The 18440-nt window shown below is 60.0% G+C and overlaps 1 pseudogene; it reads left to right on the top strand.

The window, feature by feature from the left end:
• The first annotated feature begins 448 nt into the window (after nt 1–448).
• On the top strand, nt 449–15700 carry LOC120384943 (annotated as a pseudogene).
• The last annotated feature ends 2740 nt before the right edge of the window (nt 15701–18440 follow it).

Raw genomic sequence — 18440 nt, 5'->3', positions numbered from 1 at the left:
GGTGTGTGAGGAGGGCGTTGCCATGTCTAACGCTGTGGGGGTGTTGGGGTGTGTGAGGAGGTCGTTGCTGTGTCTAACACTGGGAGGATGTTGGTGGGGGAGGAGAGGGTGTTGCTGTGTCTAACGCTGTGGAGGAGGGGGGTTGGGGTGTGTGAGGGGAGGGCGTTGCTGTGTCTAACGCTGGGGGGGAGGGGTGTTGGGGGTGTGTGAGGGGAGGGCGTTGTGTCTAACGCTGTGTGGAGGAGGGATGTTGGGGTGTGTGAGGGGAGGGCGTTGTGTCTAACGCTGTGTGGAGGAGGGGTGTTGGCGTGGGTGAATGTGGACGGGGGTAGTGTGCCTAGTGGTGTTTTTGTGGAGGGGAGGGGCATTGTTGCAGGTGGGAGGGTTGGTGTGGGGGAAAGGCCTCTGTGCCTGAAGCTGCCCGTGTGCGGGTGACGAGCCTGGCTACTCCTGTTCACACTTTTCTAGACTCTTCCGATAGACCCGAGATTTTGAGGATGAACGTACTCATGGAGCGTAGTGGATTAGGCAACACCCTGCCGGAGCCAGAGCCCAGCACCGAGGAGGCGCCAGCACCACGTGCCTACTTCCCAGAGACGTGGCTATGGGACCTGGTCCCTGTGGGGTGAGTGAGGAGCTACTGCAGATCTTCCCTATGGAGCAGCCTCTATGCCTGGCCCTCTAAAGCAGTGGTCCACAAACTTTTGAAGGTTGTGCCCCTCTTTCCTTGCCCCTGCCCCTGCCCCTGCTCTGGAGCTGGGGTCAGAAGTGGGGCCATGGCTCCAAGGGGTGGGGGCAGCAAACAGGGGTAAGGGAGCTGAGGCTGCAGCTGAGGGTGGGGCTGGGGACAGGAGCAGGGCCGGGGACAGAGCTGTGGCCAGGGGTTGAGGTTTGGGGCGGGGGCAGGAGCAGAGCCGCAGCCAGGCTGCAGTGGGGGCTGGACGCCAGGCCTACAGCCGGGTGCGACTCTGCCCCTGGCCTCACCTCTGCATCCACCCTCTGTCGCGGGCTGGGAACTGAGCCATGGCCAGGGGCCAAGGGTGACGGCAGGGCTGGGGTCAGGAGTGGAGCCGCCCCCAGCGAGGCCCCCAGCCAGGTGCAGAACCGTGCCCAGGCTGGGGATGGGGCCACGGCTGGGGGTGGGGCTGGAACAGAGCTGGGTGTAGGGCAGGGCTGGTGGCGCTCCCTCCCCGCAATGAGGGCTGGCCTGAGCCAGCCATGCCCCACCCCTGAACATTTTTCCATGTCCCCTTACGGGGGTGGACCCCACAGTTTTGGGACCTCTGCTCTAAAGACTTCCCTTGTTGCTTCTGTGCTGAATCCAAATATCCTGAGCTAACCCCAGATAAAGGCTCCAGACAACAGGGACAGAGAAGGAGCCGTGGGACTGAACTTAGCACGCCTCAGGAAGGGGAACAGCGATGGCACTGCATCACCTTTCTGGCCTCCACATTCCTAGAGCAGCTGAAGGTAGATTCAGCCCCCAGCTGAGAGGAGAGAGACCTTTGTGCCAGCCAGCAAGCACGCTTCATGCTGGCTTACGGCTGCTTTAAGCCCCCTGTGTGCTCCCGTAGTAGCCCGAAGGGGCCTTATCAAGGGCCGAATTGAGTCCCGTGTCTAGGCTTGGCAGAATTCAATTTTAATTTTTTATAATTATAATTTTGACAGAGAATATCGATGTTTATTTTTAAGCATGTTTGGAGAAAATGATGGGAGGTCAGACAACAGGGCAGGCCAGACAGTAATTATTTAATGTCAATAGACATTGGTAGTGGCTTTCTCTCGGAGGCCAGCAGGCCTAGTGGACAGGTCATGGCTCAATAGTTTTTCCTACCATAAAAGTCCTGGGATGGGCTTCTCTGATGGTGCCAAGCAATACATTGTTCCCCAAATGAATAGGCAGAGGGGAAAGTAGGGGGACTGGGCCCTCCCCTTTCACCAGGTCCTGGCCCAGCGCCCAAGGGAAAGAGGCACGGACTGCCTCACTTGTCCCTTCCTAGCATACCTAACCAGTCTTCTCTCAGTTACATCTGGGCTGCTTCCGACCTCCCTGCTTTCTCTTCGGCTTGGTTGCAACCTCTTGGTCCAATAAGTGATCCCCAGCCCTCCTCCCAGTGTTCAGTTATTCTCCCTCATCCGCCTGCTCTGCGGTTAAGGACTTGGGGGGACGGGGATTAGACTGATGTTTGTCTGGAACCTCACCTTCAACCTTGCTGCCTTGGGTGACTCTGTCAGGAGGATGAGACTCCTGACAGCATCGCTCTCAGGATCATGGAAACACTCATGCCGCTCCACCACATCCAGGTCACAATTCTCTGGGACGGGGACATGAATCTGGAGGACGCCTGTGCGTAAATTCTTTTAATGTGGAGACACCATTGTCCACAAGGGACATTCCCTGGGATTCTATACTACTGTGCAACATACAGCTGCCATCCAGAGGTTGAGGTGGGATGACAGAGAAAACCTGAGTTGCATGTTTGTCTAAAATTGCTTTGTGTCTATCCTGGCCCAGCGACGGGGGCTCCAAGGACGTCCCAGTCTCGGTGCCCGACACCATCACGGAGTGGAAAGCTGGGATGTTCTGCACGGCGGAGGTGGGCTTTGGGCTCTCGCCCACGGCCACCTTCACGGCCTTCAAACCCTTCTTTGTGGAGCTGGCCTTGCTGCATCTGTGATCCGGGGAGAAGCCTTCGCCCTAAAGGCCACTGTCTTCAACTATCTGCGGCAGTGCATCAAGGTGAGCGCCGCCCGGGGCTGGGCTGCGGGGGCTGCTGGGGCCAGTGACCTGGGGCTGGGGGGCTGGGCAGCGGCGCAGGCCGGCGAGTGGCACCGGCAGTCACTGGCTGTGACCCTGTGGCCACTGGGGTCAGCACATCGCGGTGAGGGGGCCTGAGCCCCAGAGGGGTCAGGTCTCGGCTGGAGCTGGCGCGTGTGAACGCGTCCCCCACAGCCCTAAGGAGGCTCTCGTGTTGGGCCCCACAGGTGCGGGTGACGCTGGCAGAGTCTGCGCAGTTCCAGGTGCAGGCGGGCGAGGACAGCGCCTACACCAGCTGCCTCTGTGCAGACGAAGGGAAAACCTTCCAGTGGGAGGTGACGGCGAGCAGCCTGGGTAAGGGTGCTGGGGGCTCTGTGCCGGAGGGGAGGGGCAGGGAAGTGGGAGGGCTCTGTACAGTGGGGGCAGAGACGGGGGCCTGGAGCCTTCGCGCTTAGGAGGCAGATAGGGGCCCTTGGAGGCTCTGCGTGGGGGACAGACGGGTAAGGGGCATTGGAGGCTCTGTGCTGGGAGTGAGGAGGAGGGCGCAGGATGGGGTCACTCAGGGCTTGGTACCAAGCGGAGGGGATGAGAAGAGCTGTGGGGGAGGGGGCTGAGAGGATGCCCCAGCAGTGAAACCTCTTACGTCCTAATCACCATTTCCCACAGTCACTTCCCTCCGTCCTTCCCTTCCCCTCTGGCCTTATCTCTCTTTTCTCCCCATTCCCTCTCTCTCTCTCTCTTCATTTTCTTTCTTTTTCTACTATTCTCTCCCTTCTTCACCACCCTTCCCTTCAAGTATCCTCCCACCCTCGGACACGGGCTCCTCTCTGCCTCGGGCAGGGGCGTTGGTCTGTCTAATGGGGGCGTCTCCCACCTTGCTCTGCAGGGGAGGTGAACTTCACCGTCAGCACCGAGGCTCTGCGCACCGAGGAGCTGTGCGGCAATGAGCTGGCCATGGTGCCGTCCCTGGGTCGAGTGGTCACTGTGATAAAGCCACTGGTGGTCCAGGTCTGTGTCTGGTCGGGTCCTCTGGGCAGAGCGGAGGAAGATCCGGGGCCTGGGTCTCACCTTCTGGTGGCCGTGGGCCGAGTCTGCACTTGTGATTGTTCTTTGTCCTGCCACAGAAAATAGTGCCCCAGCACCGTGCCATCCACGTCCTGGACCCCGACCTGCACTGCCCCGTAACACGGCCCCGTCCCAGCGAGATCAGGGAGCTGGTGGGAGAATCCTGGGGCAGACAGAGACGGGGGTTAGCCCCAAGGGGGATGGCTGAGTGTGACACACGGGAGGGCTCGAGGGGGCTGAGTGTGACACACGGGAGGGCTCAAGAGGGCGGAGGGAACGAGCAGAGGGAAGCTCCCCGCTGAAGAGGAAGAAGCTGAAAGATCTGCTGGGCTGGGAACAGTCTCCCCGGGGAAGGGACGGGAGCCCCATCGCTGGGGCGCTGAGAGCTGGATGTGCCCGAGCCCCACAGCACGGGCTGTAGGGGATGATCCTGCCCTGGCTAGCGGCACTGGCTGACCCAGCAGGCCCTGTCAGGCTGTGACGTGCGCGATCCCTTCTCCTGACCTTGTGTCTGATGCTCCTTCCCCACAGCCAGGGGGGATCCTGAGGAGAAGGCACACAGCTCCCTGCTCTGCCAGGAAGGTAGGTTCCCAGCGCCTGTGCGGGGCTCAGTGGGTGTCACTAACGCGGGGAGTCTCTTGGCTGCGGCACGTCAGTGATGGCTGAGCCGCTGGATGGCCCAGCTAGGGGTACAGAAGGCACGAGGCCGGACCGGACCAGGGGGCATCCAGGCCAATGTCCTGCCTGGGACAGGGTCCAGGCCCAGCTGCCCGGGGAAGATGCACCCCCTAGTGGGCAGTTATGGAACTGTCTGCCACCAACCAAAGGCTCGAGCACGTCTGGCTCCTGCTCCCAAGACTGACTGGGCCCCTGTTGCGCCAGCTCCTCTCCCCTGCAGCCTGGCCCTGTGTGCACAAGAGCCCCGGACGGTGAGGAATGGAGGGATCTGATTGGCTGGAGGCAGGGCAGGTTCCCAACAGGCCTTTAACGGTGTATCTTTGCCTTCGTGTTACGCAGCGTCCGAAGAAATCTCCTTGCAGCTGCCTGCGAACATCCTGGCGGGTCCGAGCGGGCCCACGTGACTGTCCTGGGTAAGGAATTCCCTGCCCCATCCCTGCCAGAGCATGGTGCCCTTTGCCAGCTGGCTCGAGTGCGGCCCAGCGCCTGATCAGAGAGGCCGGGCATCACGGATGGAAAAGACCAATGAGATCTAGTGGGTATCTGGGGCTGGGGCAGGACCAGTCCCTGCAGTCTGTGCTCCAGGGCCTCGTCCCCAGTGTAGGGCAATAGACTCACGCGGTGATGCCAGGAAGCAGTGCCAGGGCATTGGCGTCTTGGCCATTCATCACCACGTATCCGCATAACCCCACCAGGCCTGAATCGAACTGGGGGCTCTGGGCCCCTGCGTGCCAGGGCTCCACTGACGTGGTGTTAGGGACGGGGCAGCTGTTATGCAGCCTGGTAATTCTCTGCTCCCCCTGACTCCCTTGGTGCCAGGAGACATAATGGGCACGGCTCTGCAGAACATAGACCGCCTGCTGGCCATGCCCTACGGCTGCGGAGAGCAGAACATGGTCCGGTTCGCTCCCAACATCTACATCCAGCAGTACCTGGAGAAGAGCGGGCAGCTGAGCCCGGAGATCAGAGACAAGGCCAAGGGATTCCTCCAGAGCGGTGAGTGTCCTCCTGCCCCTGCGCCCCCAGGGCATGGTGGGGCCATGCGAGGGCCCTGTCCATGCCACCTCTGGGGGTCAGGGAATGAGATCCTTGGCCTTTCCTCCCTGGGGCACCAGTCCCAAGGACCAGGACATAAGGACTGTTTGACTCAGGGTTCAGGCAATGGGAGAGGAGCACTTCCCCCTCTAGGGGGCACTGGTTGGGATCCAGCCCCCTATTCAAACCAACCCCTGGAATCTCTGAGTCTCAGTGCCATGGGGGAGGGAGGGATAGTGGGCCCCACACGGCGCAGGCTGGGGGTGGATTCTAGCTCCTGGGGGTGAGCGGATCCAGAACTCGCTGTCTCTCTCCCGTCTCCGCAGGCTACCAGCGCGAGCTGCTCTATAAGCACAACGACGGCTCTTACAGCGCCTTTGGGGGGAGAGACGCCACGGGCAACACCTGGTGAGGGGCCGCACGGCATGGGCGAGTCAAGGCTCTGGGTGGTCAGGGCCTTCTTAGGGGGCTTATTCCTTCACTCTCTCACTTCCCTGGTCCTTCTCGCATGAACAGAGAGCAACAATAACCAAAGTCCAAAGGCGCAAACAATTCGATGTTTATTGGGGTGAACTTCCAGCAAGCATGAGTCCAGTTTCCTTCCTTAGTGTCCCCCTTCCCAGCTCTGACACCACAGAATCTTGCCTGTGTCCTTGTTCCCATTCCCTGTTCCCATTCCCCCCCTTAGCAAAACATGATCCCAATTCCCCCACCTCCAGTCCCTGTTCCCATTCCCCCCTTACTTCCAGATTGACTGCAGACTATATAGTAAAACCTGAGTTCTGCTTAGCTATACCTTAACCAATCATTTTGCTGAAATTTAACTAACCAATCCTAACATACTGTAACATGGTTATTTAACCAATTGTATCCCACCACCTTAATTGGTTTACATCCAACAAAATTAATTGTACACCAGACAGAAACAATCACAGAACCAGGCAGAGACCATGCAAATAAACATACAAAACAATACAGAAGCGAGGATTTCACATCCCAGCTATTGATAAGTGAGTTCTTGCCAGACAGGATGCCATCAAACTAAGTTTCCTTTTACATCTTCTAGGCTCTTCCCTTTCTCTGGAGTTGACAGGAATATCAGGACAGGATTGAATTCCTAACAGCCCAATAGCATCTTATTTCAATGTGACTAGTTTGGAATGTGAGGATGTGACCGCACACTTGCCAGTTTATGGCTGCCTCTGCTGCTTAGCCGAAGAGCTTAGCCTAAGAACCTCGCCTCAGACTGTCCCTTACACATACAGAGAGCGATTTTGATTCTTTCTTTATACCTCTATAACTAGCTAAGTGATAAGAATACACCTAAATTCTTAAAGTATAGGCCTTTACCGACAGGCTTGAATATCTATATCCTAACAGGCCTACCGGGCTGCAGCCTGACCCCCAGCCCCACTGCTATTCCAGTCCTGCTCCCCACACAGCTCTGCCCCACGTACTCACTCCAACCCCCACCCCGTTCCCGTTCTGGGCTCCCCTGACAGCTCTGCTCACCCCCACAATGGTGACCCCCAGCCTCGTGCCCCACGCACCTCCCTCCTGGCCCGCAGCATCTCCTGCAGAGTCTCTCTCTCACAGGGTCTCTCCCCGCCCAGGCTGACGGCCTTCGTTCTCAAGTCCTTTGGCCAGGCCAGGCCCTACATCTCCATCGATGAGAAGCACCTAGAGGACGCCCTAAGGTGGCTGCAGAGCCGCCAGCTGGAGAGCGGCTGCTTCCGCAGGGTGGGGAAGCTGTTGAACAACGCCCTGCAGGTGGGAGGCTGGGGGGAGGAGGGGACAAGCTGGGGAAGGAGGTGGGGGCCCCTCATGACAGCTGGTTGTTGTGACCCATTTCGGGTTGGGGGATTTCCCTGGGATTTTAGAAATGGCTGAATGGCTGGAACGGCCAGGGCAGCGGGTTATTGCACTGAACGAGGGAGCAGCCCTGGCCCAGCCCCCCCAGCTCCTGCACAGCCCAGTCTCCCCGTGGACACTGAGCAGACCCCGTACTCATTGCCTGGCATGGAGAGCCTGGGGGGCAGGGCCCAGCCCAGCCCTGAAGTCATGTGACTCCCACAACTCCCCAGCGGCTCAGTCAGAAGGGCTGTCGCGGTGCATCATGGGAGACGTAGTCCGAAGGAGCCCGAGTCCATGGGGGAACCCGGGCAAGAGGCCAGTGCAGCTGAATGTTGAACCAGTTCACAGTGGAAGGTTTCGGTTCAGGTCGCCAACCCGAGAGGCTGCGATTTGGGCCCCGCCAACCCACCGCAGCATGTTGTGTTTCCATTTTCCCAACGGAAATCAAAACGTTTCAGCAAAAGTAACATTTTCCCTCAAAGTTTTTGGTTTTGTGGAAATTGCATCGTCTGTCGAGAAATCATATCAGCAGGAAATTCCCACCCAGTTCGAGTCACAACCCAATTCCTGCCACTGCCCCGGAGTTTGCAGGGAGCCGGGACTCTATGGGAGGGGCCGGGGCTGTACCCGGCCATTTGGGAGCGAGAAGGAGACAAATCTTAGGCAAAGTCCAGATTCCCGCACAGGGGGACTATTTAATGATCAGGAACTTGCCCAGTGAGGGGCGAATCCCTCAGCCTCTGCAGAAACGGCCCCTGGTCTTCACAGGAAAACTGGCAAATGTCAGTTCAAACCAACTTCCCAACCTCTGGTTCCAGGGGGGCTCAGATAGGGTTTTATGCTGAAATTTTATACAGCCTTGACAATGGAGCAGCTACCGCCTCTCCCTATAACAAAGCTGTGGAACTCACTGCCACAGTGTGGCCTCCTTGGCTGCTACAACTGGGGCAGCTGCTCGGGACCCAGATGGTCCTGGCACGTCCCAGCAGGAGGCAGGACCCAAACCCAGCCACTCGGAGCGCTGGAGCCGGTTCTTCTCTGTCCCAATGGGCCTGTCCTGGGCAGCGTCTCACCTGCTCCAGGCAATGTATCCTGCAGCTCTGTCTGAGCCAGCTCCCGGTGTCTCCATCCCCCGCAGGGCGGCGTGGTGGACGAGCTCTCTCTCTCAGCTTACATCACGGCGGCGCTGCTGGAACTGGGGCAGCCACTCATGGTGAGGCCAAGCCCGGCTGTCCCAGGGGAGGGGCTGGCAGTCTGGGGGGGAATTGGTGACAGTGAAGGGGGAGTTAGTGCCAGGGAAGCGTTTGGGGTGAGACAGGGGAGTTGTGGGGGGTTGGCACCAAGGAGGGATTTGGGGTGAGATGGGGGAGCTGTGGGGGGTTGGTACCAGGGAGGGATTTGGGGTGAGGTGGGGAGCTGTGGGGTTGGCACCAGGGAGGGATTTGGGGTGAGATGGGGGAGCTATGGGGGATTGGTACCAAGGAGGGATTTGGGGTGCTGTTGGGGGCAGTGGGGAGAGGGGTTGGTACTGGGAGGAGGGTCAGGGAGAGGTTGGGATGGGGACAGTGGGTCAGGGCATCAGAAAGATTCAGCAGCTCGGCCAGTTTCTCGGTCTGGCTCTGGGGGGGATCTGGGCGAGGCTTGGACGGGCTGTTTATAGATGGGCCCAGGGCACGGGCGGTGGTGGGGAGGGACGGGTCGGGGGAGGTGACAGCTGCCTGTCTGCTGGAACATTGTTGAGGCCCCATGGGGTGGGTACCGGAAGACACACCCGGGCACGGGGGGTCACTTCTGGCCAGCTCGGCCTGACGAGGAGTCTGTTCAGTGTCTAGCGCTCGGGAGAGGATCTGGTGAGGCTTTTAGGTGCGTGGGGTGGGGATGGGTCGGGGGAGGTGACGACAGGCTGGCGGGAGGGGGTGTTAGGGCCCCATGGGGTGGGTGCCGGGGGACACACCCAGGCACGGGGCGTCTCCTCTGGCCGGCTCAGCCTGACGGGGAGTCTGTTCGGTGTCTCCCCCGTCCCAGGACCCCATGGTGACCAGGGCCCTCCAGTGCCTCCGGGAGTCGAGCACCAGCGACCTCTACACGCAGGCGCTGCTGGCCTACGCCTTCGGGCTGGCGGGGAGCACTGAGCTGCGGGACGCCTCCTGCAGCGCCTGGCCCAGCACAGCGCCAGCGCCGGTACCGCAGCACCTCGCCTAGTGCTCCTCGCTGCCGGCCTCTGGGCCCAGGGCAGGGCCAGCTGCCCACCACGGCCCTGCCCACCCAGGGGCCCCCTGCCCCGGGGCCTCCTCAGCCTGGTGGGGGAGCTGGGTCTCCATGGCCCAGTCAGTCCGTGGTCTCTGCTGAGGCTGCCAGCGAGGGGCCGACGCGCCGGGCTCTGTCGTGGGGACACTTCTCCCCTCAGAGCTGGAGTGAGATCGTCCCCCCATTTCCCAGGGCCCAGCGCACGGAGCGAAGGGGGGCGAGGCTGGGTCGCTGCCAGCCTGGGGGGATCGGAGCTGAGAGCCTAGAGGGGCACAGCCCCGTGTTCCAACGCAGCCCTCTAAAGCGCCCGGGGCCAGGAGCGTGATGGGTCCAGTGGGCTCCGAGCCGTGGGGCAGGGCCTTGCGTAGGCAGCTCCCAGGGGAACGGGGCGTAACCGAGCCCTGGGGAGATGCCACAGGATCCCAATCCCCATCCTGTGTTGGGGACATCCCAGATGGGGAGTCCCTGCCTGAGGCTTCTTGGCTTGGCCTGGCTAATGCTGGGAGGGGAACAGGCTGCACTGGGCTGGTGGCCGGCTAGGCCCTGCCGTCTCTGGGAGAGGGGTTTGTACAGGGAAGCAGGTCTCTGGGTGTCCCCTGGTCTGCACCATGTGCCCCCCATGGATCCCTGGGAGGCTGCCCGTCCCCCAGCTCCAGTTCCCCCAGCCTGTTCCTGCACAGATGCCCTTGGGTTTGTGGTGCTCCCAGCCCAGCCCCGGTGTGAGCGATGCAGCCTGGGGCCAGCTCTCCATAGAGCAGGAGGTCCCAATGGGAGGCCTGAGGCCCACTGGGGGTGCGGTTGGGGACGCAGGAGGTGGCGCTGCCCCGCGTTGGTGCTGAGCTGAAGGAGCCATCGGCATGAGGCCAGGGGGCGCTGGGAGTCCCAGGTTGGGCCCCTCACACTCGTCATGAACACGCCCCAGTGATCTCTGTGCATCTCCTTGGCCCCATTCGAGCTCAGACTGAGCTGTGCTGGGAGCTGAGGCCTGGCGCGCTCGGGCCCTGGGGAGACGTCCCCCCACAGAGAGGAGCCACCTGCATGGTCTGGGCGGCTCGGTCGTGTCTTAGCTGAGTTGAAAAGTCCCTTCTCTCCAAGCCCCGGCGCAGCGACTGCAGCTGGTCTGTGCCTGCGAGTTGTATGTGTCACTTCCTGCCCCGCCCCGAGGTGGGTAAGAAGTTCTGGGAGCAGCACGTGGCTCCTGCCCCAGGGAGGGGAGAGGTGGGGGCTCTGCTCCCGGGGCACCGAGGGGCCACCAGGCACTGCGGTAAAACAGCCCTCGGGTTACAGGACCCATCTGTGACGTTACAAGACCCATCTGTGAGGCCCATAAGACCCCATGGGGTCCGGTGATAACCCAGTGTCAGCTCCACCGCTGCCCTTCAGCTGGGTCCAGCTCCCGCTCCAGCCCCCATGGGCCCCACACTCCCTCAGGGGTTCTCTGCTCCCCCCACCCCCCCAGCAGTGGCCCCACTAGGCATAAGCAGACTAAGCAATTGCTTCGGGCCCAAGCAGCTCACAGCCCTGCCAGCTCTGGGAGCGGGGGTTGGGCAGGGGAGGAGGCCTGTGGGTGCGCCACTGTCTGCACCATGCACCCCATCAGGGCTTCTCCTCGGCCCCATTCGAGCTCAGACTGAGCTGTGCTCCTAGGGGTGCAGTGAGGGCCCGTTGGACACTGGACTGAAACAGCCCTCGGGTGATGGTCCCGTCTTCAGGACCGCAGGGATCACTCAGGAGGGGGATGTTAACCCGGCATCAGCTCTGCCCCCTGCCCTTTGCCTGGGCCAAGCTCTGGGCGGGGGCCAAACTAACACAGGGGATCTCTGCCCCCCTCTAGTGGCTGCACCCCAGAGAGCTTTAGCGGGTGCCTGGAGCCGGTGACCCTCCTGGGCTCAGCTTGTAGCTCGGGCAGCAGAGGCTCAGGGGTTTGGAGTCAGAGATCCACGGTTCAGTCCCTGCTGATGACCCACCCAGGGGTGTCGTGTTACACTTGTGTAGCCCTCCTGTGCGCTGTGAATCAGCTGCCATGTCCTGCCCCAGTGGTGGCTGCATTCAGTGGGGAGCAGGAGTCCCTCGTGCCTGGGAAGCCTCTGGGGCCCCTTTGGAAAGCAAACAGGTGACCCACTGTGTTGTAACTGCAGCCGTGGGGCTGCTCTTCCCTCGGCCCCTCTCCTAGGGGGACAGCTCCACTGGCAGAGGAAGGTGAAGGCCCTGCCCAGCCCCTATGGGAACCAGGCCCCGTCGGCGGAGGTGGAGATGACGGCTTACGTGCTCCTGGCCTATCTCTCCCTGCCCAACGTGTCTGCTGCCGACATGGCGACCGCTGCCCAGATCGTCCGCTGGCTCAGCAAGCAGCAGAACCCCTACGGGGGCTTCGCCTCCACGCAGGTAACACCCCTGCCCTCGGGCAAACCAGCGCTGGGGGCCTGGTGCAGGAAGGGGCCCCCGAGAGCTGTAGCTCCGCAGCTGAGCTGGGACCCTTCCTGGGAGAGGGGGTCATGGGTGCAGAGCCCCCTGCCCTCAGGGGCTGGGAACCAGGGTCCCGGTGTCAGCGCCCCGGAGGGTCCCGATCCTGCTGCAGTGAGTCTGAGACGGGCTCCTCTCCCCAGAGAGTGACAGCAGCTGGGTGACTCTCCTCCCCAGGACACGGTGGTGGCCCTGCAGGCCCTGGCCAAATACGCGGCCCTGACGTACAGCGCAAGCGGGGCTGTGTTGGTGACAGTGAGCTCCCAGGCCGGGGCCCGGCAGCAATTCCACGTGGACAACGCCAACCGGCTGGTGCTGCAGCGAGCGGCCCTGCAGGAGATCCCCGGGCAGTACACGGTGCGGGCCAGCGGCAAGGGCTGTGTCTTTGTGCAGGTGAGTTCAGGAGCCCCTGGGGCTCATCCGGCCCAGCGGTGACTGGCTATGCCCTTGCCCTGCCCCACGGCGCCTGGCTCTGGGCCCAGGCTCTGATCTGCGGTGGCGGAGGCAGCAGGCTCTGCCCCAACCTCTCGCTTGTCTCCCAGCTGACTCTGCGCTACAACGTGCCGCCCCCAAAGAGCGCAGCGACCTTTGACCTGCGGGTGGAGACGGAGCCGAAGGAGTGCACCGAGAGCGCCACATCCCGCTTCAGCCTCGTGCTGCATGCCCGGTACGAGCCCCAGCCCCCAGCCCCGCTGGGTCCGAGCGCCTGGGGGCAGGGGCAGGCCCCAGGCATTGGGGAAATGGCCAGGGCAGAGCCGCCCACTGCAGGAATTGATCGCCGAGGAGCCATCCCCACAGGGCTCGGGCAGAGGCGGGGCACCTTGGAAAGTGCCAGGGCTAAAGGGATGGTCCCGGGGCTGATCTAATGGACAGTCGGCTCCAAAGCAGCTCCTGGGGCCGGGCCTGCTGGGGAGCCCAGGGCTGGCCAGGGGCTAGCGGGGCTCACAGCCCAGAGGAGGCAGAGGCATTAGAGATGCCTGCAGGGCCGAGAGGACGGAGGCCTCCTCCTCCACCCCCTGGGGTCTGTATCCAGGGCAAACCCTGACCTCAGCGCACGGCTCCTGTTGCAGGTACAGCGGGGAGCGCCCAGCCACCAACATGGCCATCATCGAGGCCAAGCTGCCGTCCGGCTACATCCCCGTCCAGAGCTCCCTGGGGCAGGTGAGCTTCCCAGGGAGGAGAACAGGCTGGGCCAGTCACACAGCATGAAACCAGGGGCTCATCCATGGGGGAAGAGCCCAGATCCCCAAGAGAACACAGATTGCAGCTCTGACCCCCAGGGCGAGTTCCCCCTGCAGAGCCCTGTCCCAGGGCACTGTGCAGTCCTGGGTCTCCCATCCAGTCACTGAGCAGGTCCTGACCCTGCTTAGCTCCCCCTACAACACAACGCCCATGTCTATGTAACCCCTCTGCCAGGCTGAAACGATAGCAGCAAGCGCCGGGTTCAATACATAGGGGTCCCTTCCCCACAACATAATGCAAACCAGCTTGAGCCCCCAGCCAGTGACCTGGGAAAATCTTACACACACCCCTGGGCACCTCGAGGAGGCAATACTTCCCCTCTCGCAAGCACAGACTCTTGGTGTAGCAGAAAAGGTTTAATCACATGAGATAAACAACAAGCATTAAATTGGGAAAATACCTCAACTAGAGTTCATAGGTCAAACCGTGAACAAAGCCCCACCCCAGCAAATTGGGCTGTGTCCTTCTCTCTGGGCCCTTGAGTCCAGCAACCCCCAAATCACCCACAGTCCCAAAAGTCCCACAATCCAAAAGTCTCTGTCCCGGGTCAGTGCAGCCCCAGAGTTCAAGAGTCTCTCTGCAGAGGTCCCCCTCCCCAGCCTGGGTAGAAAGGGGCACCTTACGTGGTTCGGGGCCAACTGCCCTGCCTCTTCGTGGGGTTTTGCTTCCACGAGTCATCCCCGCAAACAGCTCAGCTGGCTCTGTGGCTGCTCCGCTCTGCCAGCTGCTCTGGTCCGCCACCTGTCCTGTGATCTGCCCGCCGTCCTCGCGAGCTGCTCGTCTCCACTCACCCAGTGGCTGCACAAACTGCTCCACTCCACTCTGCCAGCTGCTCTGCTCCATGGTATTGCTTCAGGCTCCCCCACTCATTAGCACAGTACTCAGTGCTCTCAGCTCAGCAAGTCCAGCTCTTCAGTGATTTCAGCTCTTAGTGATTCTAGTTCATAGTAGGGGAGTCCCAGTGCCAGTGAATTCAGCTCAGTGACCTGTATCTAGATTCTTAAGGGAATGAAAAATTAACTCTGACATTCCAAAGTGGAGAGAAGCATAGGTGGAACTGGTGCTTCTGACTCACACAAGGCACCTATACCACCAAGTACAGATCTCTGTCCCCAGCCTCTCTCTTTTCAATGGATTTTGGAACCCATGTCCCTTGTCTAGCAAGTGCTATTTAGCTGATAATGAAACCCTCTATCATAAGACAGTTTTGTAGTTACTCATTTACTTAATCAGGGTGACAACATTTCGTTCCTCCTGCCCCAATAACAACGAAATTGGGGATCCCACCACTGTGAAAATAACCATCCCAACCTTCTGTGCTGTATGCTAAGTGGGGTGGGAGTGCCAATGCAAATAACTGAAATGCCAATGCAAACACTTGAAACTTCTTTCCGCACTCCCCGTAATTTACCACCAGATGTCAGGGTGGGGCTCATCCTGACTCTGCTTACATCTAGACTCCCGCCCCTCCCCCAGTGGACACCCAGTGCTCAGGTGTGACTGGCATGGGGGGTGGCAGCCAGGCCCCTTGGCCATGGGGACATTTGGTGCCCAATGTCCCAGCCCCCAGCAGAGCAGTGACTCCAGCCCCAGCCTCTCCATTCCTGGCTCAGCCGTTTCCTCCCTCTGCTCCTAGCTGGAGAAGCAGCCTTTGGTGAAGAGGCTGGAGGTTCAGAACGACCAGGTGACGCTCTATCTGGACCAGGTGAGTGCGGGTAGCTCAGGGCTCCGGCAGCCTGGTGTGAATGGGGAGGGCGTGTCCTGCCCTGGCTCCACCCCCATTACAGCTGCTCTCATGGGCTGTGTGTCACACGCACGGCGAGGGGTCACTGAAATCTCCCTTGGTTCCAAGTGACCCGTTTCCATAAAGGACGGGGAGATGGGACCAGACCAGCCAAACCCCAGAGAGGGCCGTGAATGGAGTGACGGGGAGCTCAGGGTTGGGGAGGCTGGAACTGGGCCCTGAGTGTGATGAAAGGGGGTCACATTTTTCAGGGGGGTGGAACAGGGATTCGGGGGGAGCATTTTCTCACTGCTCCAGGCCGCAGGGGCAGGGGGAAGTGGCTGGGCCAGGCCGAGCCTCGGGGAGGAGGGGCTTCGAGCTGCCAGTGCAGCCGTTCAGCCCAGGCGCTCGCTCTGTCGCTCTCTCGGTAGCTGACGAAGGAGGCGGCGAGTTTCACCTTCTCCCTGGAGCAGGATTTCCCTGTGAAGAATCTCAGAGCAGCCCCAGTGAGACTGTACGATTACTACGAGACGGGTGAGTCCCGCCCTGGCTCCGCCCCCATTACAGCTACTCGCTAGGCTCTGTGGCACAGTCTGGCTGGGAGGGCGTGTCCTGCGCTTGCTCCACCCCCATTACAGCTGTTCTTGTGGGCTCTGTGTCACACTCAGGGCGTGGGGTCACCAAAATCTCCCCAGGATCCAAGTGCCCCATTTCCATAAATCCCACTCAGGTCAGAGCCTTCCCGGGTTCGATCTGTGGGTCGCCACCGCGAGGACACGGGAGCCGTGTGCTCGCCGGGCTAGTGGGAAGGGTGCGGCTGGTGTAACTGGGGCCGCCCCAGCAGGAGCAGGCGAGTCCCGCCCCTTCAGGGCCCCTACATTCCCCTGCCATCCAGCTCCTCAGACGCTCCCAGAATCCTTTGTGCTGGGCTAGGAGGTGGCAGGACGGTTTCCCTGGGTGTTTTCAGGGGCGACTCAGTGGTGATTTTTGGGCCCGTCTGACTTACTTGGAGATGGGGGATGGGAGAGAGCGCGCAGTCCCACTCAGACAGCTGGGGGCGACCTTCCACTCCCTTCTAGGGCTCAGACCTACTGCAGGGATCCCCTGGGGCTGGGGGAACAGACTCTGCCTGTGTGGGATTGGGGAGGGGTTCTCATCCCCCCACTGGGTCTCTCCTCCATTCCTTACATCCCTTGATGTTGCAGGTGAACACAAAGAGGCTGAGTACAGCGCCACCTGCGGCTCAGGTAGGAGTGATGCACCCACCCACAACTCCAGTCCCTACAGCATTGTGGGTGGGGGAGTCCATGGGCCGGAGAGGTCTGTGTGTGTTGTAGACGGAAAGGAGGGGGAGATGGGAGCATGGAACCCACCAGGAGCATGTGTGTGGGGAGAGACCTCGGGGGAGGGTCTATGTGGGGCACACGGGACTCTGTCTTGAAGGCCGGGGGTGACTCTGAGGGGAGAGTCTTATCAGGGGGGGGAGAGTTTTCGGGGGCCGTGTCCACAGCTGTCTGCCGGGTGTTGGGGGATGATTTTGATCCTGTCTCAGGGGATGTTTGTGTTTGTTTAAAGCCCTGACGCCGACACGATGGAAAATTCCCGCTGAAGGTCCCACCCTGCTGGGCAGCCCCTCCTCCCATCCCAAGAGCCCCTTGCCGGCAGCCGACACCCCAGGATCAGGGGCACAGACAGGCCTCGTCTCAGCTGCTTCTCTTCCCGAACCAGCTTCACTATCCCCTTAGCACCTTCTTCAGCCAACGCCTCCCCGTTCGCTCTGCAAACATCCCACCTGCTCTCCCATCTCTCAGCCCCCAGACTGGCCCGTCTGATCCCAGCTGTCTGTCACACGCGGGGACCAGTGACTGCAGTGGGGACCCCTGGGGTTTGCTTCCCGTCCTGCCTGGAGCAGCAGGTTCAGTGTAAAACAAAATAGAAAAATCCACCTATTTGTGAGGCTGTTTTCTTGCTTTGTTCCTGCCCTGCTGCTGCTCCTCACATGGCTCCTGTGCATCCTTAGAACAGCCAGATCCTGGGACCGTGGCTCTGTCCCCTTCCCCAGCCCTTCGGTCATTGCTGTGGGGTTTGGCTTTAACCCTGGTTCGGGCAGCGTCAGCGACAGCCCCCCAGGTTCCAGCCCCGCCTGGCAGAGCTGCCCTCGTTACACACGTCTACATGAAAATGAACCAGTTCAACTGAAGTTAGTTTTGAAACCAGTTTACTTACCCCGTGAAAACCCCAGTGTGGATGCACTTATTGTGGTGTGGCGGAGGTTGTTTTAGTTTAGGTTCAATCAATTAGGAACTGAAGCTAAACCAGAATCAACTCTTCTCTCAGCCTGACAGGAGCACCTCTACCGGCTCGCATGGGTTGAACTAAATTGATTTTAAAAGTGAAGGCCTGAGAGAGGGAGGAATGGCTCGTCCGACTCCTTACAACTCTTGCTTGGTTTTGGTTTTTTTGGTATGTTTTGTTACTATCTGTTTAATTCCACGGACCAATGACCATTGTGGGGAAAGGCGATCTCTGTGACAGGTCTATCCCCAGTCAACCAAGGTGTGAGAGCCTAGTGTACATGCTGTGAGATGCCCAGCCAGTCCTCCAGAGACCCCAGAGCAGATCAGACTCGACGTTCCTGCTACTTCCCGGGTAAATAGGAAGCAAGAAAAATAAATCCATAGACCGTTCAGACCCTCCCTATACTTCGTAAAGAAGCAAGAACTCTTTGCAGGTCCCCTTTACAAGCAGGAAGCTCCTTTTCCTTTGTGCAGATGTTAAAGGCACCTGATGCAGTTTGTAGGTGCAGGGGCTTTCCCCAGCGCCAGTGTGTGAAAGATTCACCAAAGAGTCACAACCACAAGCTCAGTCTCAGTGGGAAAGGATGGAAGAAATACGTCCCAGAGGGCTGCACGTGCCTGTCTAAGGAGGCAGGAGAACTGGACTTTAGTATTTGGGGAATAGGCAGTGCTCCCGTATTGAAAGACAGTATTGTCCTGTGTACAGCCGTGGCAGTCACAAAAGGCATTTCTCTTCCTCTTTGCCCGGCCTGGCTTCTGTAGCCATAACGTTACACTAACAGAGCTGGTGGCATTTAATTCCTGTTCCCAGTGATGTTTATAGGTGGAGCTAATAGCAGCCCCTCTGTTTCAGCTGCCTGACCCTTTCCATGATAAAATTCTCTCCCAGTCTTTTCTTTGAGATGCTCTCACCCGCCATTGTTTGCAGTGGGTCTTTGATATTCAGCCCTCAGGCTGGAGAATTGGCTTTTCTTTGTTCCATCAGATTCCATTCACATATTGCTTAGATAGGAACCCCGGGCTTTCTACCTTTTTCCATTTGGGGACCCCTATAACATTTCGAAGGGAGGTGCGGACC

Source organism: Mauremys reevesii, linkage group 17, assembly GCF_016161935.1.
Source record: "Mauremys reevesii isolate NIE-2019 linkage group 17, ASM1616193v1, whole genome shotgun sequence".
NCBI lineage: Eukaryota > Metazoa > Chordata > Testudines > Geoemydidae > Mauremys > Mauremys reevesii.
Note: the sequence above shows the minus strand (reverse complement) of the source record. Positions and strands in the feature narration are given on the sequence as shown.